Source organism: Furipterus horrens, unplaced genomic scaffold (genome assembly GCF_987537825.1).
Source record: "Furipterus horrens unplaced genomic scaffold, mFurHor1.1.pri manual_scaffold_5, whole genome shotgun sequence".
Lineage (NCBI taxonomy): Eukaryota > Metazoa > Chordata > Mammalia > Chiroptera > Furipteridae > Furipterus > Furipterus horrens.
The window spans coordinates 14,349,441-14,371,864 of NW_028327175.1; positions in this window are offsets into that span (position 1 = coordinate 14,349,441).

Sequence of the window (22,424 nt, forward strand, 5' to 3'; positions counted from 1 at the left end):
TGCTATTTATTCGGAAATGCCTTCTACCTGTGCTGTGGCAGATACTCTGGCACAAAAGCAAAGCAGGCATTTACCTGATGCCAACTTTGGCAGCTGTTGCTCAGATTTCAAGAGTGTTATCTTTATTATTGAGAAAAATGAAGTAACTCTTCAAATAAAGTGAGTTCTAAAAAAAATTTTCTACTGCTAAAGAATGGGAGAGGTTAAATTGGATCAAATTTGATCTCCCATTGATGAGATGTACTGGATTTTTATGGGAAACCATTTAAAAAAAGTGGTGCTGGGAGGGCTCCTGGAGATAACTATGGCTAACGTACTCATTTTCCAGGTGACAGAGACCAACACAGACAAGTGACTTTGCCAGGTCAGTTAGTGGCAGAACTGAAACCAGAATCTGGCTTCACTTCAAGTGTAGAACCTACTTAATAGAAAAAGTTTCCTGTTTTCTCTGTATTTCCCACAGCATCCTCCTGTGTCAAAACTTTTCTGTCCTTACGGAGAGATTTCACTTTGCTTTTGTTGTGGCAATAGATAGGAATTGCTGATAATTACATAGAATATAAAAAATTATAAGGAATGACATTTACAATTTTTTCAGTACTCCGAATCTAATGAAACTATTTGTATTTGATACTTGAGCATTTGACTTTATAGAGAAAGCACTTTCCTTCTGTGGCAAAGATATCCACTTTACAGTTCCTAGTATCTGCTATCAGCACTTCAGTAAACTTTTGCAACTCATTATTGAGGGCGAGAATTAATTTTAGGAGAAGAAGTAGCCACTGGCAACATTCACACAAATGTGTGAGAAAAACATTCCAAAATGGGGATTATATAGTCACTGAAGGAAAAGCTCTTCTGTTATATTAGAGCTGCCAAAAGAATTCAGAACTTGAAAGATCCAAATGACAGCAAAGCAGATTGAAGCCACCCTTCCCTCTTCATTCTCTTTTCTTTATGCATTCAGGGCTCCGCATCAAGAAAACTTATATGGAAGGGGTGTAGAACAGATCCAATTACACAGAGCTCCAGCGAATGTGACGCGTTAAGTACTTTTCAGAATTCCTATAGATCGTTGTAGAGTTACCTCTCAATTTCTCAAAGAAATGAGGAAAGCCTTGGAATACGTTACCCCCCAAAACCATAGAATGAAATAATTAGCATTCATTACCAATTTTATGTCAATGGCTAATCGCACTTCACATTCATGTGTTGATACAAAAAACTGGACAGCCAAGTAGCATCCGCTACCATTTATTATGTGGATATAGAGAGACTGGTTGAAGGCACGTATTTGTTGCTCCAAAGGATTCACCCAAATTTGCACACAGTTTGATAAAAGAGCTGTGATCCATTTAAAATCAGACCTGACACAGTGAGTAGAAGTGGGGGAGGGGAAGGGAGAGGTTCTTGATCAGTAGGATGGACACCCATTGAATTTGAGGAGCAGGGAAGGGACAGCCGTGAGGAGGGGGTGGTGGTGGCATCCGTATTTGTGCGCATGCGCTCTGACACCTGCGATCGCCCTGGCTGGACATGAGCAAAGGTTTGAGAAACTTTGGCACTCGTACCTATTGAGGATAATGAACTGGGCACATTTCTGTTTGAAAGACATGCTTCTAGAGTTCTGTTCTGAGTCTTAGGTGGCGAAGGCCCTGCTAATCTTCGTTTGAGAACACCAGAGGGCTGCAGATGTTCATAACATCAACGCATCCCATTCTTGCCTCTCTTGCATGGCCACAGCAAGCAGTGTGAATAAATAAATCCATTTTATATTTTCACTCATGGGAAATTTCTGGAGCCCTCTTATAATCCAGGCACTGCCCCAGGAGCTTCGACTTACCATACTGGGACCCGAGGAAGAATCAGAAATATACTAAAAATTAGAGATTTGGGAAGGATAATAGGACAATGAAAATATGTGTAGGTATTGTGTACAAAAACCGTAAGGTGTTGTGAGTTTCCTCAGGGCTAGTAGAATTACTATTAGAAGTCTTCATGACCCTTAGGCCTGAAAGGCAGGTGGAACTCAGGGAGAGAGGACTGGCTGTCCGGAGTTCTAACTCAGTGGAGGGATACAGTCAGTGAACAGTAAGCCTTTAGAGAAAGAGTTGGGGGAATAAATACTTTCCCCCAGCGCTTCTTCCTTTGTCACATCTCACACTGGGACTTTCTGTTGGCTGAACTCAACTGGAAAACAAAGAAGGGCGCTTGTGGACTCACTATGGGTCCACATATTGATGCACAGATCAGGGTGTAGGAAAGGGGGTCAAAACCAAAAGGGGATGAATCAAGAATGCTGAGAATGCACGATTCATCCAATTTCATTGCTCAAACAGCCCAGGGTGGGTAGGGCAAGGCAGGGTTTTTTGTTGCAAACAACGGAAGCCCAGTCTGGCTGACTTAAGCAGGAAAGCTACCGAGAGCCTTCCTCCTGGCATCACTGAGATACCTGGAAAACCAGGTTCAGAGGACACAGCTGCTCTTGACCCTGGCTTTCTGTCAGAGACATTTCTGCTGTTGCTGTTCCAGAAAGTGCCCAAGTGACCCTCATAGTCAGAGATTCTGCCCCATGGATGCTTTTGCTTGTTTGTTTCACTAGCTTCTGATACAAATCTGGGGTGCCTGCCTGTCAATGGCCGAATCTAGGCCTTTTTACCATATTTGGCTTTAAAATAGGTGGCAGACTGAGTACCTGGCACTACCAACTTTCTGTATGGGGGCGGGGGGTGGGGTGGTGGTGGCGCCTCTCACAAGAATTTTTACGTCAGGAAGTCCCCAAATTTAGGAACAGGGTTCCAATGAAGGATGGCCAAAGAGCATGACAGAAGTCCACTACAAGTAAGTTTTATTACCTCCATTTTGCAGATGAAGAGCTGAGGTTCAGAGAGGCTAAAAAACTTGCCAAATTTACAACTTTAGTTGGGAATCAAATTTCAAGGGTAGGTTTTGGCTCTTTCTACTATGTCAGAATTTTTCTCTACTCTTTTAGACAATTCAATCTGATTTCCACTTTAGTGATGGTTTTTTTTTTTCTTTTTAAGACAGCACTGGATATTTTTTGAAAGTGTAAATGATTCTAAAGTTAACTTGGATGAAGAAATATATGAGAAAAATATCCAAAATGAAAGAGAAAAAAGAATAGTGAGAGGAGAGATTCTTTCTGAGTATTAAAATGTAATAGAATACTGTAGTATTGAAGTAGGGTGGTGTAGGGATAAAGATACACAGAATAATGCAATAGACTAGCAGTTCCAAAAATAGACACAAATTAAGTGCAATACTTGAGTGTGTGATATAAGTGGGATTTTAATACAGTGCAGGAGAGGAAAAGGGAGATGAAAAATTTGTTGGGACAACAAATTTTAAAAAAATTACATCTCAACAGCGATGAGTTCCAAAGGCATTAAATGTTTCAATATAAAAAATGGAAAAGAACAAAATAATATGTAGGTGAATTTTTTATAATCTTGATCCGTGTAAGGCATTTCTAAGTAATAAATGCAGGGAGATAAAACTACTGCTAAATCAGAGTATGTGGGAAGTAAAATTTCATGGCAATAGCAGTATAGGTGAATAGTCACAAGGAAAATATTTGCAGAATAGATGAAATGAAAGGGCTAATAGTGGAAAAAATTTATAGAAGACATGAAAATGGCTGATTAGCATATGAAAGGATGTTTAATCTCATGTGTGGTAGTAATTAAATAAGTTTACATTACAACAAAATTAGCGGAAATTTAAGCAATTAACAATGCCCAAGCTAGACCTGTGTGTGTGTGTGTGTGTGTGTGTGAAAATCAGATTGATTGTGCTGGGGAGTTATTTGGCATTATATACCAAAACTCTTTAAAATGCCCTTTGATGGAAGAATTCACTTCTAGTAACTTTTCAATAGGAAATAGTTCAACAAACAGATGAACCACATAGCGATGAACATTGCAGTATTGCTTTCAGTGAAAAAAATTAGGAAAAAAGCTACTAAATATTCATAAACTTAGAATATAACTAAATGATTCATGTACATTTATAAAGTAGAATATTGTTTAGTCATGAGAAGGCAGATATCTATTTATTGATATCAAAAGAGATCCATGTTATATTTTTAGTTGAAAAAATGGATAAAATACTATGAATTAGTGCATCCAATATTTATTAAAAAATGAGTATTATATTTAGAAAACTTGGAAAGATTATGCTCTAAAATGTAAACAGTGATTTTATCTGACTAGTAGCAAATAAAATCTGCTACTAAAGGATGACCTTTATTTTTCCATGATCAATTTTTACATTTAAAAAAAATTAGCTTATGGTAAGCATTGATAGCATAATAAAAAGCAAAAAGAGTTTTTTCTATTTTGAGAAGAATTAAAAAGTTATATAATATCATTAAGCAACATATAAAGATTGATTTTCATGTTCTCATTTTACATTATTTTTGTAGTATAACTGTGTGTGTATGTGTGTGTGTGTGTGTGTGTGTGTGAACAAAAGTAACAAAAAGCTTGAAAGAGGCAAAGAGGAGAGAAAGATGGAGAAGAAAGATAAAGAATGATTTGTCCTAATTTGCAATCTTCAGAGGTTGTGGAGCGAGAGAACTTATGACTGCAACCTGCACCTAAGTCCTACTTTTTACCCAGAGCTGGTTCCAATTCTCTTTATAGCTGGTCTAGAAGCCTGTGGCTCTTGCTCGCCTTCTCCCCAACCCTCTCTCTTACCACAGCACTGAGGTGCAATGGAGGTGAGCAGAGACCCGCAAGGTAGGCAGAGGAGCAGGAGCAAGCAAGAGGCTAGCAAAACTTGTCGTGATCACTGAATATCGCACTGTCTTACCCAGGGAATGTGTTCACTTTTGAGGAGATCAGGAGAACAGGATTTGGTGGAAATAAAAGAAAACAAGGCCTTGGGGAAAGATGCTTGGGAGTGTTGTGGAAATGGGTTCAGGATGGGTCAGTGACTCTCACCTTGAAGGCCTATCATCCTCACTCTGCAGGGGTCATTCTGCCTTTAATCTCCAAGTATCGTCATTCCAGCTTCCATGCTGTGCTCAGATAGGGATCTTGGCGCTTCCCCATATGTTCAGAGGTGGACAGGCTGGCTGTGCCCAGCTGCTGGGAGAGATCACACCTCTCTTTCATTGGTGAATGCTGCAGCCTGACCCCCACTAACTGTCCCTGTTGAGCTGAGGCTGTACTTTCCTACTATTTCACTCCATACTGGACACCACCCCTCTTTTCCTGCCTGAGGTTTCCCCAACACAAGCCTGCTATGGGCAGCAGCCTTAGAATATGGCAAGAGAAGATGCGGGTGGTGGAGGAGTGAATCAATAGGATACATTCGGCATGAGGTCAAAAAATTTCTTAAAATTGATTGGTATTGAGACACCCTTTTTTTTTGTCTAGCTGCTTTACATATCCCCTCTTCCCTCATTTCTGGGACCTTTCCCCCTTCTCATTCAGGGGTAGAAACTTAAAATAGCTTTTCTGATATGGAGGTGAGAAGAACTGACCTTTTCTATCCCAAAAGACTCATAAACTGTTTTCCTAAATGAAATAGTCACTTTTTCCTGGATATTAATTACATTGTTTCCATGGTTGCAATGAGAATTGGTTAACTCTCCTTTTGTTATTCCCCCCATTTATAATACTGGATTGGGACAAGACTGCGGGATGGTCAAGGCATTGTTGGGATCTTTATTCTATCATGAGATCTTTCTTAATTTTCTAGGGCCACTCTGTAGGGTAGGTTAATTTTAATACCAAATATACCTTCACTTGGGTCAGACTAATGAGCCAACAGGACCTCAAGTCTGAGAACTACTCAGGGCTGTTCTGTAACTAAACCAGTGGGGAGGGGTTTATAACAGATGGACTGTGAATAGACAGAAGGAAGATAATGGGTTAAAAGGAAGATATAAAAAAGGTGCAAATGGAGAGGAAAGAACAGGTATAGAGAGAAACAGAAAGCAGAGCGTGTAAGGAAAAAAAAAAGACAGTCAGGCAATGACAAAAGGAGGACCTAGTCTAAAGTTTCACCCAGAGTACTAGATTTAGGAAGGATTATAGTGTTCTACTCCAACTTGCAATTAATACAGCTAAGGAAACAGGCTTAACGAATTCAGGTGACTTTCCCAAAGCCCAATTAATCAACAGAGATTGGAGACTGGAATTCAGATCTTCCAGCCACGAACTCAGCAATGGTTCCACTAACACATACGAGTGTTTTAGTTCTTTTAGGAGCTGTGAGACCAGCTGGATCATCACTAACTCATGAAAATAGCATGGAACAGATATAGACATTACCTCAGCAATGTTAAGGGTTTGAGGTAGATTCTTTCTGAGAATTTTAACTACCTTTTATTTTCTCTAGTTGTTCATAAACTTTAGTAGCTATTTTGTTTTCCAAAGCAGAATACTGTATTTAAGAAAGTGCTTTCAACATGAGAGGACTTCAGTACAAAGCTAAATAGCAATAATTTTCCAAATACAATAGTTGAATAATCATCTATTGGGGCACAAATAATAGAGACCCGATGGTAACAGCACTTAATTTTCTTGAGCAAGTATTTTCACGTTGGAGAATATATATATATTATACACACACATGACACATGTGCACACACACACAGACATATTTCTGTTCTCTATTGGAAAAGATCAAAGGGCCAATACTCAAGAGACAAGTCAGCATTTTTGGCCCAGTTTTATCACTTTGCACATAGGCAACTACACAGCAAAAACAGCAGCAGAAAGATTTGCCAAGTTAAAGGAAAGAACATTTGAAGCAGGAGAGAAATAATTTTCTAGCAAGAAGGGCTAGGTGATGATGGTTCAGCTGGTGATCCATTATGCCTGTTACAAGGCCAAAGAGAACTGTAGATCTCTGAGGTCCATGGGGGCGGAGGCAAGGGAATAGGATGAAGGGAACGCTGGCATCAATGAAGGGCCTTAACAGCTGAAAGGGGCTGATGGATGTGCTTGGCACCTCGGAAGACAGAGCTCCCAGCAGGAGGATAAAGAGCACAGCGGAGCAGAGCCTGCTAGAACCACACAGTTAGGGAACTGATCCTCTAATAACCTCCTGTTTCAGGAGTTTATAATGTGCTATAAAAAACCCGTCTCTAGACTAAAACCTGGCATGACCACACTTAACTGCGTTTTACTGCCATCGCACAAATCCCCGATTTGCCATTACTTTCTCTTAAATTGGGCTGGCTCTATTTTCAGCGTGGCAGGTGCCAAGATGTTCCGTAAAAAAAAATTCCGTACAGAATGGGTTTGATTTTTAAAATGCAGAAACTGGATTTCAATTCTTAAATTGACATGCTGGACTAGGCACCAAGGACTTTTGATTAAATCATGCCTATGCTCAGGCTATTAATTCCAGCTCGGATGGTGTTTGTAGATACAGAAAACTACTTGAAAAACAGAGATATTCAGAGTCTCCAATGGGTGAAGGTCATCCAGTAGCTAACTCTCCTCAGTGGCTTTCATAACAAAATTTTAGGAAGCTTTGATTTCTCATACATATTGACAGTGCCATTTACTGAGTCAAGAGGAAAAAATACTTTATTTATAGAAGAATCTATTGATACTTAATAAAAGAGGTCCAATAAGAGACACATTACTTTACATGTATACTTCAAATGTTGCAACTGTCGGTAATCAGTATTACACTTTTACCTGACAGTTTTATTTCAATGGTTGGTTACAGTTCATGATCTCTCTATTCTATACTTTGAAAACAGGCTAACTAGCAATCTAGCTAAATGACTGTGCAGAGTGTCAGAAATAAAAGACAGCTCATTGTATCTCTACTTGCCTTCTCTACATCATGCTCTATGTTAGAATCAATTATAATGAATGAGTTATCGTTATCTATTCACCAATCTCCAAACACGGTCTTTTCCTAGGTCCAGAGGATACTCACAAAGTAGAGAAAAAACAGGTTAACATTATAGAAGCATGCTAAATTGAAGTAGAAAGCACACAACTAGAAAGCCAAAAGCCTAATGAAGCAATTTACAATATTTTGTCTTTTTTCATATTTGTTCCTGAGGAAAGGGTCATTTTGAAAGTCCAGCTATTCCAGATAATTATTTTCAGAATGAATTACTGTTTGCTCTTGACTCTTGGTTTATTTATTTTCAAGTTAGAGGCCCAGCATCAAGGAGGTATTTTCATTTCAAAAGTCAAAATAATACCCTCCTCCCTTTTTTGAGGAAATAGTGTAGTAAATATGCTCTTCTAGTGAAGACAATTTCTGCACAATGGAATGGATGGAAAACCTTATATTTTATCCAACTTTAGGCCACACATTGCATTTTTCTTTCTGTTGTCACTAGGTCCAGTATGTGAAGGATTAAAAGCCCTCTTACCTTTAGCTTCACTTTATTACTTTAACAACTCAAGACTGAGAGCTTGGGAAATAGGCTAAGAACAAAGAAAGATTTCACTTGTACGTGGATCCCTTACAAGCATTTGCATTCTGCTCTTGAGGCTGAGTTATTTTACTTTGATCATCTGAATTATAGGATGCTGTCCTGCTTTTTTCATAACCCTTCATGGGTTCTCCTTGTGCACTTCTGAGCCATGCAAGTCAACTGGGGTAGTGATTACAATGTAACTAGTCTGTAGGTGGTTTTGTCCAGTTTTCTGGAGTACTCTGTACAATAAAGTTTGAACGGGGATTTGTTTGTATATGGTGTGCTTGGAACATATAAAAGGAGAGAATTCTCTAGCCTGGGTGATAGCTTTCTGGAAGAAGGTGTTGAGTTGAGTCTTGAACAATCAGTATGAGCTGCCAAATGCTTTTTTTTTTTTTTTTCTTTTTTGCACATGAATTCTAGGCAGAAGGCACTATGGGTGAAAGTTTCCAGAGATAAGAAAATACGGCGTATTCATAAAATTCAGTGCTGCTGGAACATATAGGTGTATGTACACAGAGAAGGGGAATTGTGTAGAGGAAAAGGATAGAAAATGAAATCTGGCTGGCTCCAGGTGTAGAATGGCTTTGCCGAAGAGGTGTGGAGGGAAAGGGGAACTCTTGGAAAGATTTTAGACATGTAACCAAGTGTATATGATCAGATCAACTACTTAATATGGTGCCCTGTAGCCCTTTGAGATCCTTTGAATTCATTATTATACCACCTAGCAGGCTGCTGTCCTGGCTTCATAAACTGACAATCTTTCAACCAAATAGAACAATCTGCTAGACTTGCCAGTGGCAGGGCTCACTCTTCCTGGGTGCTATACATTTCTTTGGGCCTATCCTTACCTTTTCTCCCTCTGTGTTTTCTACAATGCCAGATTCTTTCCCAGATAGCTTGACAAACTATTGTATTGCGTGGTAAATCTGGATGAAAATGATCCCTCCCTGTTGCATATTTGCATTTGAGTCTGAATCCCGGAGGAGATTTCAGGCCCCATGCCAGGCATGAAGAGATGGGAGCTCTCAGCTCATCTCAAACTAGGCCATGTGACTGTCTACACTGACTTCAAAGGCATTCAGATTTGGTGCTAATCTGGTCTGCCTGTGAGAGGCTCACCATTATACCTTCTGAAACCAAAGTGAGTGTGTGCAGACATGTATTTAAATTTAGCATAATGGTGCATGCATAATTTTTTTTTTTGAGTTTGTGTTTTCAAGAGTCAACTAATAAAGTTCTGTTATTTGATCCTACTGATGTTCTCTTTCAGACAGCTGCCACCAGCACCATTGGCCACTTCCTTTTATTTCCGATTCCCTTTTAACTGTCTAGCTGACTTTGATATGACTTCGTCTCTCTCTGTAACGGCAACGAGAGAGGATGTTATTATTTCCCAAGGCTGTGGTACGGTATGCCTTTTAATTCATCTTAGGCTTATTACCTTGCAGAAATAAGAAGGAGTTAGGGTTCTGTTTGTCTGGGCCAAGCATGTTTTAGACATGTTGAAAGGTGAGAGTATGCCTTAGACCACATGGGTGCTTGACAGCCCATTTCTATGACAAAATTGATTGTTAGAGGTTTGATACCTGGGTCTGTCACTTTTCTGCCTTGTGACTTTGGATAACCCACTGTGTCCTTTTTTATAAAAGAGTAAAAAGAATATAAGTTTACTTTCCTGAACTCCCAGGGATGCTGGTAGCTTCCAGATCAGTTGTGAAAGTTGCTTGAGTTCCATGAATTCCATGCAAGAATGCCTTTAAAATGGCTTAACAAAAAAATGTTAAATAAAGAGCATATTTTGTTTGGAAAACAATGTGTTTCTTAGAAATAATATTTCCATTGCACAATTACAGTTTAAAATTTTTTTACTGTGACTTCTGGATCTTATTTTAACACACGATTTAACAATATGCTGTGATTCTGACAGCATTGTATATCTTTCTCTGGAAATCTGTGAAACTGTGCTGCTAATTTGAACCTAGGGAGTGAATCTGGTCCCCAGTGAATATAACCACCCCTGGAGCCTGATGTTCTATGAACAATCCACAGGATGAAAATCGCAGGTAATGCTGCTGCACTGTGGAGCAACTGTTTCCAGTATTTTCTAGTGCCTATTTTGCTTTACATTTTCCCTTCTCTGTTACTTCCTCCTGATTGCATTCAGCTTCTGGCTGACCTAGTGGTGACTCCAAAATAGGATGCATCACTCTATGACTTTAGGGGGAAAAAAAAGCCATGCAATTAATACAGAGACCATACATTTGTATTAAGTCACATACCTACTGAAGTATCCTTTTAATCATATTTATACTTCCTTGTTACTATACATCTTCAATTCTTTCTGTGTCAGACAGTGGCAATTTGCCACTATTACTGTCAGAGGAGAGGGAGCATATGGCCAGCTCCCTAGATTTGAAAATTCAGACCATATATACCCACTAATGAAATGATTTTGAAATTATGGAGATTGCTTCTTTCTCTCTAAAGACTAAAGCTGTGATTCCCAACTCCAGTTTCATCACCCTCCAGGGTAGCTGCAATCAACCCAGAAAGTGGCATGAAAATTTTAAGACAAAATTAATTTTAACTCATTTTAAATTAAAAACAAATGCATGCCAAACTGTGCTGTTCAAGAGAGGTTATCTCGACATCCAATACATGCCATTTTAAAGCTGAAAGAATTCTACTCAATGCATGTCATACATGCGCTAGCCAGGCACTAGATGAAATTTATTCTTGGAGCAATCCCACTGAAAAGAGCAGGCCAGGGGGGAAGAATTTCATTATTCTATAGAAACTTCTTTTTCAAGATTTTCTAATTAAGGTTAGAAATCATTTTAGGACAATATGAAGGGGGCAAAATTATAGTTTAACACCGACCCCTGTTTTCTGGAAGATCTGTTTCATCTGAATTACAGATAAACCTCTATGCCAGGATGAAAGATGTTTTGTTTCATAACCCTTTCCCTTTATGTTGCCTGCCCATCAGTATCCTTAGAGTTGCCATAGAATTCTTACCTGATGTCATATACCAGCTGTCTATTGAAAGTTCTCCTGGAAAAAATCCCCTTACTTCATTGCCTTGTTACCATCTTTTAAGATAATCATTACTGCATCAATTAATTGGCCTTCAGGAATAAGAAAAATTTTTTTATTAATCATTGCAGTCTGGTCATCAGTGTTTTTGCATTATTTCTTCTCTTCTGATCCTATTGCTAAAGTTCAGCATAATTTCTTCTGAGCCCAACGGTATATTATTCTCTTACTGTTATGCTGCCTCTGTGAGCTTACTGCCTCATCTTAAATGGGATCCTTTTTATTTCTTTACTGAAAACATCTTTGGGATCCTTTCAAGGTAATTTTTACATTTATAATTCACACAATTCTTATATTTACTGCCTCATTTATTTGAAATCAAATTATAAGCACTTACTTTCCTTGACACATGAATAATTTCTCTAGAAATGGGGAAAAGAGTAAGATTTAGTTTTCACAACCGGTTTAAAGTCATATTCGAGCAACTGATGGGGTTTTGACCAGAGGAGCCTGAGTGTGTCAGCATAAATCTCAGTTAGTAAATTGGTAAGATCTGAAAAAATGTAAGTAAACAAAGTCATTACATTGCTAGGCCTCAGCTTACAAAATGTTAAACTGAGGTTCTCATGGATTAAAGATTTTTCCAGCAGTAACTAATATTTCTATGCTTTCTAGAAAATGGGGAAGTATGTCTCATCATAAACTTTCAGAAGAAGTAAAGAGTGGAATGAATAAGGATGGATATTCTTTGTATATGCTGAAATTTTTCTTATCCAAATTATAAATTATTATTATTAACATTATTTGATATACGCATCCAGAGTCAATTGAAGTATACTGTAGTGTTATGGAAGACACACAAGTGATGTTTCTATTTTATTTATTTATTTATTTAAAAAATTTTAAAACTTTTTTAACAGGTTACTTTATTTTATTTTATTTATCTGTTCTTAGAGAGAGGGGAAAGGAGAAAGAGAGGGAGAGAAACACCAATGTGCGGTTGCCTCTCACGCACCCCCAACTGGGGATCTGGCGTGCAACCTAGTCATTTGCCCTGACTGGGAATCAAACCAGCGACACTTGGTTCACAGGCTGACGCTCAATCCACTGAGCCACAGCAGCCAGGGATGTTTCTACTTTATAACAAAAAATATCCCTTGCATGTAGAAATGTGTGATGATTCAACTCTTCCTGTAATGAATTTTAGATCTTTAGAGGTAAATTATATTCACAAGAAATGCGAATGACATGTTTGGCAGAGACACAAAGCCGAGCAATCTAGGAGCCCATTCGGCATAGAGATGATGCTGGACAGAAGATGCTCAGCCAGTGACAGCGCTTCCCAGCTCCTTTCCCCTCATAGGTGGGGCTAGGTGACTAGTCCTCAGATATGGAACATAAAGAAAAGTGACTTGAGACCAGTGTGATTAAGAAACAGGTGGGCCTTTGTTTCTTTCACCATCCACCAGCAGAATGATGAGGACTCCTGGGACCTGGAAGAGGGGAGAGCTTTAAAGGAGATGGAAGAAGCATGGATCCTGAGTGACCATGTAGAAAGCTGCCCAGCCAGGAGCACCGAGGGTGAGGCTGCTGTGAAAAATAAACCTGTGTGGTGTCAAGCCGCAGAGAAGCTGGGACTTACCTATCACAGCAGCTGGCATTTCCTTTGATAAATACAATATGAAAAATATTTATTCTAGTTATGAGACAGTCTGCACAAACCATGCATAGAATAGTCAACAGTAGGAAGCATCAAGTTGAATATATGCTTACTGTGTATCTCTTTTTAATATCAACACTTGGAAAATATTCTAAAATGGTTTCTATTTTCTAGTTTTATTGATCATCTTTCTAACTGGTAGTATTATATGAAAGGTTTTATTAAATTCAAGCTAAGAAGTTCAAAGGACAGTTTGCTGTAAACGATTATATACTACAGCCATTTTCCAAGTGTGTGATTATCAATTATGTATTGTATCCAGCACATGCTTCAAATGCATGGCATGTAAAGGTTTGCCTGTGACCATATATTACATTAATGTTTTGGATGTTGTATAGCACAATGTCATATAATATTCTTAATGTAAAACAATTAAGATTGTTTCTGTGTCATAATAACCAGGAATAACAATATACTTGAATGCTGATGCTTGGAAGAGAAAAAAGGGTTTAACACGCTCCAACATTCTAAAGTTTACTATCCTCTAGCATGGACATTTCTCTCTCTCTCCCTTCTCTTTATTTCCTTCATATAATTTCATGAAGATCTGACAAGACTTCCAATTCCAAAATTTTTCAACTAAAATGAGACATGAGAGTAAAAATTATGCATCATAAATTTTATTTACTTACCTGCATTCAAATGTACAATAGTTCTGAAAGGTTTTGGGGCTTAGGATATATTTTTACTTTAAATACTAATCTGGAAAATTTTAATATTGGTCATAGATGGGACTATCATATATATTTTTTACTTTTTAAAATCACAAAATTAATATAAATACAATTAATTTAAATCCAATGTACAGGTTGTATTCAGACTTTGCTAATTGTGCCCATAATGCCGTTTTAATGGAATTTATTGGAGTGATTTTGGTTAATAAAATTATGTAGGTTTCAGGTGTATAATTCTATAATATCAATACATCATCTGTATATTGTATTGTGTGTTCACCACCCCACATCAAGTCTCCTTCCATCATCATTTATCCTCCCTTAACCCTCTTCTACCTGCCCCCACCCCTTTCTCACTGATAATCACCATACTGTTGTCTGTGTCTGTGAGGTTTCCTTTTTTCCTTTATTTCTTTTCTTCTTCTTCTTCTTCTTGTTCTTCTCCTTCTTATTCTTCTTGTTCTTCTTGTTCTTGTTCTTCTCCTTCTCCTTCTTCTTCCTCTTGTTCTTCTTCTTCTCCTTCTTCTTCCTCTTGTTCTTCTTGTTCTTGTTCTTGTTCTTGTTGTTCTCCTTCTCCTTCTTCTTCTTCTTCTTGTTCTTCTTGTTCTTCTTGTTCTTGTTCTTGTTCTTCTTCTTGTTCTTCTTCTTCTTCTCCTTCTCCTTCTCCTCCTCCTCCTTCTCCTTCTCCTTCTTCTTTTTGCTTAACCCCTTCCTCTTTTCACCCAGCCCCCAATCTCCTCCCCTCTGACAGCTGTCATTTTGTTCTCTGTGAGTCTGTTTCTACTTTGTTTGTTTATTAGAGTCCACATAGATGTGAGATCATATGGTACTTGTCTTTCTCTGAGTTATTTCACGTAGCATAATACTCTCCAGGTCCATCCATGATGTTGCAAAAAGTAAGATTTCCTTCTTTTTTTTATGGCTGAGGGGTTGCCTCAAAAAATTAAAAATACAACTGCATCATGACCTAAAAATTCACTCTTGGGAATATATCTGAAGAAATCTGAAATGCTGACTCAAAAGAATATATACACTCCTATGTTCATTGTAGCATTATTTTCAACAGCCAAGATTTGGAAGCAGCCCACATGCCCATTAGTTGATGAGTGGCTAAAAATCTGTGATACGTTTATACAATATAATACTCTTTGTTCGTTTATTTTGTTCATTATATTCCACATATGAATGAAATCATATAGAACTAGTCTTCCTCCAACTGACTTATTTCACTTAGTCTAATACTCTCCGGGTCCATCCATGTTGTCACAAAAGGTAAGATTTCTTTCTTTTTACAGCCGAGTAGTATTCCCAGTGCACTAGGGTTCCCTTTTCGCCACATCCTCACCAACACTTGTTTGTTGATTTATTGATAATAAATTTTGACAGTTCCGACGTGATATCTCATTGTGGTTTTAATGTTCATTTCTCAGATGACTAGTGTACAGCATCTTTTCACGTGTCTATTGGCCATCTGTGTGTTCTCTGTGGCGAAGTGTCTATTCAGGTCCTTTGCCCATTTTTAAATTGGATTGTTTATTTTTTGGTGTTGAGTTTTATAAGTTCTTTATAAATTTTGAATATTAACCACTTATCAGATGTATTGGCAAATATATTCTCCCTTTCAGTGGGTTGTGATTTCATTTTGTTGATGGTTTCCTTTGTTGTGCAGAAGAAACTTTTTAGTTTGATGTAGTTCTTTTTGTTTAATTTTTTGTTTTCCTTGTCTGAAGAGATATATCAGAAAAAATTAGCATGACTTCTAAGCAAGATGGATGCCTAGGAAAATGGCTTGCCTCCTCACACTACCACAGCAAAAATTACAATTAGACTACAAAGCAAATATCACCCAGAATCATCAGAAAATTGAGTTGTATGGATGTCTGAAAACCAAGGAATTAAAGAGATCACTTTGGGCTTTGTTTCTTTGTTTTTCTAGTTCCTTTGAATGAAGTTAGATGGTTTATTTGAGATTTTTCTTGTTTCTTGAGGTAGGCTGTTAAGACTCTGACTTGCCTCTTAGGACTGCTTTCTCCGTGTCCCACACATTTGGTGTTGTTGTTTTCTCATTTTCACTTATTTTGAGGTATCTTTTAATTTTTCCTTGATCTTATTGTTAACCTATTTATTGTTTAGTTACATTATTTAGCCTCTATATCTTTGTGTGTTTTTCAGTTTTTCTTTCTGGTGATTGATTTCCAGTTTTATAGCATTATGATCAGAGAAAAGGCTTGATATGATTTTAATCTTCTTAAATTTATTGAGAATTGTTTTGCATCCTAACATGTGGTCTGTCCTGGGAAATGTTTCATGTGCATTTGAAAAAATGTATATTCTTTTGCTTTGGATTAAAATGCTCTGAAGATATCAATTAAATTTATCCAACCTAGTGTGTCATTTAAGTTCGGTGTTTCCTTTTTGATTTTCTCTCTGTAAGATCTATCCATTGATGTGAACGGGACTCTCATATTTATAACTTAGTTTTAATTCAATCATTACTTTTGGGACAGAAAATCCTCCTGGGAGAGCCACACATTTACATGAGTATCCCAATGTTCAACTCTGTGTTTATAACTCTGTTTCAGCTAAGAGATGTGTGAAATCACAAATGACTGGTCAATTCCCTACAGGGTGCAACTGAGAAAACTTATGAATTCCATCTTCCACTTATTAAAATTTAATGTTCTAATATTAATAAAGTCTGTGACCTAGGTTCTTGCTAAAACTTTCAGATGAGAATCTGAATTAGGCCATGCTTATCTGATACCCAGCAATATTTTGAAGTTGTATCACTTTCCTATTTTGCTCTCTATCCTGCACATTTTTTCCTCTCAAACTTCAGTTTCTTTTTTCCTGTATTCCTTTTGTCCTTTCTTGATGAACCGACTTCACATCATTGTGGGATTCTGCCTTTTGTTGGCTCAGAGGAAGGCAATTTACACCTTAGCCCATAGCTTCCTACTACCCTTTCATCCCCTATCATCACTTCTTGCCTGGATTTCTTCAATAGCCCTCTTACCTGGTCTCCCTAAATTCAATCTTGCATATTTATAATCTGATCTTCATATTGTATCTGCAATGATGTTCCAGAAACGCTCATCTGTTCACATTTTTCCCTGTACTTGTAACTATTCAGTGTCTTCCCACTGTTCTCAGGATACTAAGTCCAAAGTCCTTAACAGTGTTGATAGGATTTGGATTTGAGGTCTAGCCTGACACTTATGGCTGTGTGGCTTGACCTAGTTACATCTTAGTTTCATTACACAGTCAGTTCTCATGAGCTGTGGTACTTATGTTCTGTAAAGTTGTTGTGAACACTGAGTTAGTAAATACCGAACCATTGTTCCTAGGGAGAAATACAGGATTGGGGTCTGGTGAGCTTCTGTTCACAATATTTTCATCAACAGATCAATATGTAATCTTGTTTTATGTATATTTATGTTTAATAACACCTTAATATACATTATTATATATAGATTATGTGTAACATTAAACTTGCAGCCAAAGGCATTATAACTCATTTCAATGAAGCTTATCAAATGGTTCTATTTTCTTTATATGGCACAACACAGCCTTGTTGCACTAGACACTAGATAGCATTTCAGGACTATCCTAGGGGCTGTCTTCATTAGTGAAATCACCAACAAAAAGCACAAAATGCAAAGATCATTGCACTATATAGCCTGGGAAAAGTGCACTTGATTATAGTGTAAGAGCTAAAATGAGGCAGCAGAGCATCACCTTATTTGACCTCAGCTAGAAATGTGCTTACACTGGGTGACTCAAAAATTTTACTACTCCACACACCTGTGAATAACCACAAAGTGTAGTGAGTATTGATTTATTTATAAAATAAATTAATACATTTCACTGAGCAGGAAAATTTGAAAATAAAGAATCTGTGAATGAATGATAAGACTGCCTGTGCATGGAAAGGACACTCATTTTTAATACTCACGTCCACCTTGTACTTTGTTGGTTAACTTGTAACTTTGAAGGAACCATGTTCAGTGTTTCCTAGGTGGCTGTGTACTCCAAAAGCAGACCTTGCACCCCTCCCTGCTAATTCAAAAGATTATAAACCAATCACTTTGCTAGTGAAAGGCTTAAGGATGGATACGTAACCCAGTGCAGCTAATGAGATGTGGAGGGAGGGGCAAGAAGCTGCAAGTTTTCTGGGAGAAATTTCCTTGCTGACAAGAGACACACAGGAAAAGACAGCTCTCTTCCTTTTTCGTTGAATGTTTTTGTGCCTTTCTGAAACAGCAGAACACAGGGGTGGCCTCTGACACTGTGTAGATAAAGCTTCTGTACTGAGCCTGGCTCAAAAAAAACTTGAACGGAGTCTACATTTTTGAGAATGTTGGTGAACAAGTGAACTAATTAATAAGGCCTCCTTGATATGTGAGATCATAACTTTTATGCCAGTTTGAGTTGGTTTTGCTTGTTGGTTATTTGCACCCTAAAATATCCTCGTAGTATGCTTTATTTTTCTTAAGACTTGTGTTAGAAATAAATGGCAGAAAAAATATAAATATACATGCACCCATGCATACACAAGCCACCTGTTATATGCTTGAGCCTCGTTAAGTGTTACTTATTGTGTTTTTAGGTATAGAAAGATTGTACAGATTAAAGACTAAACTACCAAATATTTGTGATCATTGTTTTACATTAAAAATAAAATGAGATGACTCAAAATCTCATAGGATATTTTATTTCAATGTTCTTGTTTAGAATTATGATCCCCTTAGCTCCTCTTTCCATCTTGACCATTGAATAAACTCAACTATTTACTCTTCTACTACATAAGGTAATGGTTAATGCTTAAAATTGTAGTATCGTCATTATTATAAGGTTGTCAGAATATTTCTGTAACAAATTCATCGTACTGTGGGGTAAAAGGAACCTAGTTTGCAGGCACTTTAAAAATAACCCAAATGAAGAATGGCAAGCTTATAGAAATAGAAGTATGTGTATAAAAAAATAAACTTAGGAGATTCATTCTCAGCTATTGTTTATTCATTGAACTAAGTATTTATTAAGTCTTTACAATAATCAAAGCATGGGCTGGGTGCAAAGTACTCTAGTGGAGATGCATGATGCCTCTGAGACTCACAATTATGACATGTCATACAATGTAAAGTTTGGGTGGCCACGTTGTTTTTCAAACATCTTTGTATTGCCCATGCTGCAAAGTTTTACACAATAAGCCCTCAACAAATACTTGTCAAATAGTAATAATCTATTGCAGCATAGAGAGTGTGTGTGCACACATATTTATATAGGACTATTAGATACCAAAAAGACTATATGACTCTTTCCTCTAATATAGGATTCTTTCCTCTGTACACTAGTTCATACATTTCTCCCTTAATTACTTTGCCTGGAACCATCTGAGGAGTGTCCTTTGTCCAACTTTGTAGAATGCTCATTGTCACTTCTGGACATGGTCATATCTAGAGGTTCATAAGAGATAGTGTTTGGTGACTTTTTTTGTGTGACTTTACTTCTCTGGGAGGCCTGCTGAAGCCATACCATTCAGCAGGGATTTGCAATGCTGTCATCTCTGGGGACTGTACACTGAGACTTTGGGTTAATTCTCTTTAATTTCCAAATGATTTCTCTGAGACAGTTCTAGGATTCTGACGAATGGTCTGACACACAACTGTTTTTTCTTTTTTCTTTTCTTGCAGGTAACACATTTGGGCATCTAGAATAAAACCATTTTCTCTCTTTGATAGAGACGGTATTTAATTTCCCTTTACACATTTAAGTCTACTTTTTAAATTGTTTTTCTATTACAGTTGTTTCAGTTTTTCTCCCATTGCTCCCCCCCCTCACTCCTTTTCCCCCAGTCAGTCCCCACCCTGTCGTCCATGTCCATGGGTCATTTATACCAGTTCCTTGACTAAACCCTTCCCTTCTTACCCCCCTAAACCTGTTATTATGTTGCCTGGCTTTGCTGTCTCCTGTAGAGTGCTCATGATCCTCTGTGAAATGGCTTGTTAGGGGACACTACGTTTGGTAAGTGTTAAAAAAAAACCCAAAAAACCCAAGATCTCAGTGGATTAACACCACACAAGTGCATTTCTCCCTCAAGCTACGCGTTCACTGTGCTTGAGAGAGGGGAGGCGCTGTTCCTGGTTGTTGCTCGGGAGTCACTCCGATGGCAGCTTCATCTGGAAACGAACGTCCCAGGGAAAAGAGAATGCAGATCTTAAAACTGCTCCTGAGAAGTGACGCATCTCCTTTGTACTCACTTTTCATTGGCCGAAGCATGTCATATGGCAGGACAGACTCCATCCAGCTGGGCAGGAACTGCGTCCCTCCCACAGGGCTGGGAGGAGAATTGGGATCTCAGTGAATGGCCCTAAAGCCTGTCACCATTGTTTGAGATAATTGCACATGCAATTGGAGAGGAGAGTTAGGGGCCATTTCCTGAAGCTTTGTTTGCAAGACACACAAACCACTTCCACTGTTATGTTTCTGTGGGCTTTTTCTTTTGTTGTTGTTGTTGTTTATTTAATTGGTAGGATAGGTGGGAGGATATTTATTGAGGGAGAAGCCTTAGCTGTTACAAGCCACCTCTATGTCCCACTTGCATGTTTCTTCAGAAAGTATATATAGTGCTGAACTCTGTTTCAGTGCAACACATCCATTATTCCATGCAAGACAGTGGGATATCTGTGCACATTGGGTTACTGGTTTGTTTTATTTATATGGGTGACATTTAAGAGGGTCAAATGGTGGTTTTTATATCGGTGTCTATTGCTTCTACTTTCTGTGATGGAATGATATTGTAAAATATTAAACTGAGAGACAGTGCCCCGTCCCATACGTGCTCTCTTGATTTCTTTGGAAACTACATACAATGTCTTACAAAAGTAGGTTTACAGTTGTATGTGAGACAGAGTTTATTCTTGTTTTATTATTTTTTAATCATTGTCATTTTCTATATGAACAGCTGTAAACCTACTTTTGCCCTGCCCTGTATGCTTTTTCACTTCTGAACTGAGTGCACATTAAAAAATTCATAACAAAACAAAAATCACATCATTTCAAGTGTGTTCAATAATCATTTGGCATATTCATATTTTTTCCACCGGTATCAATCAAGTCACTGAGACTTCAAAAATTAAAAACAAAAAAGAAAAAATTGGAAACTGTAATGCTATCATGGCTGCAACTAAGAGAGTGTTTATGGGAAAAGATTAGTGTAACCCTGAGTTACAGGTCAGTTTCACTGGCCTGAGACTATATTAAAAAAACTTTTCAAAAATGGTTTGGGAAATAGAATCAAAATAACATAATTTTTATTTAGTATGAATTTGAAAAGATGAAATGTCGGTGTATGTTTTATTTTTCTTTTTTTGAGCAAATCTTAAGCATTGAAGTGGCTAATATGCCAAGTGGGAAATAATGCCCTTAATGGATGTATAAAGCGTAGTAAGGTCAAGAAATGGATGTACTTTAAATTATTTTCTTAATAAAAAATGGACCTTTTTCCTCTTAAAAAAAAGTTTCAACAATAAATATTTTTAAATAGTGACAAAGGGTGCTAGAGTAGGCTTCTATTTTATAAAATGTCATCAAAAAGTCTTTTTATAAGTTTCTAACAACACTGCCTCATTAAGGCTGCATTTGTTTTTTAGGGACTTTGAAGCTTAGGAGGTGTTCTCTTTGTTAGTGAGCTACTTCCCTGGTTTGTTTATTTCCTTTCTATTAAGGCTTGTTCCTGGCAGGAGCAGACATCCTCCGGACTGCACAGAGCTGGCCCTGTGCATTCCCTGTCCAAGGAGATAATCACTGGGACCAATGCGTTTCTGCAGAGATGTGTCTCTGCTCACAGCAAGAGAGGAAATAGGAAATGACTCAGAGCAAGTCTTGTTAAGCTGGAAAAATGAAGCAGACACACTCCTAAAAGGAATCGGAAGGCATTATAGTCTGAGGAAGAGGAGAAGGGGTGTGAGAAAAGTTGCTTACCATTCCCACCCGGGAACTGGAAAACAGTGTGGTTTGTACCCACCAGTAGCTTCGGGTTTCTTTTCAGTCGTGTTAACCAGAAAAAGGGCGTCACCATTGACTAGATATTTTCATTATTTCCATTGGTTCTGCCTTTTAGTTAAAAAAAAAATTATTAGTTATGAGAGAAGGACAGTATACCGGAAACTAAAATTAGTGAGCTTGACTGAAACACATTTTTCCACTTAAAAAATTTGGGGAATTAAATGCACCTCTGACCTCAGGGGCGCTGTCCTATTCAGTGCAAACGTGGGCAGCTCCGTCTCAGATCAAATTCATGAACACGGGAACTTCTACAATGGAATCGCAAGCTTTATATTCTTAAATCATATTATTATTTGTCAAGACCATGGAAGGGAAGCTAGAAGAGGAAGTTTTATGTTCTAGAAAAAGTAGCTGTAAACAAGAGCTTCTGTTGATCTTCATGTTACTCTAATACATTTGGTCATTTTATACACGTTTTTCAGTAAATTAAAATTTGAAAGTCTAAAACTCAGTGGCAACTATACATCTTCTCGTTTCACTCTTCGGTTTTGTTTAACCA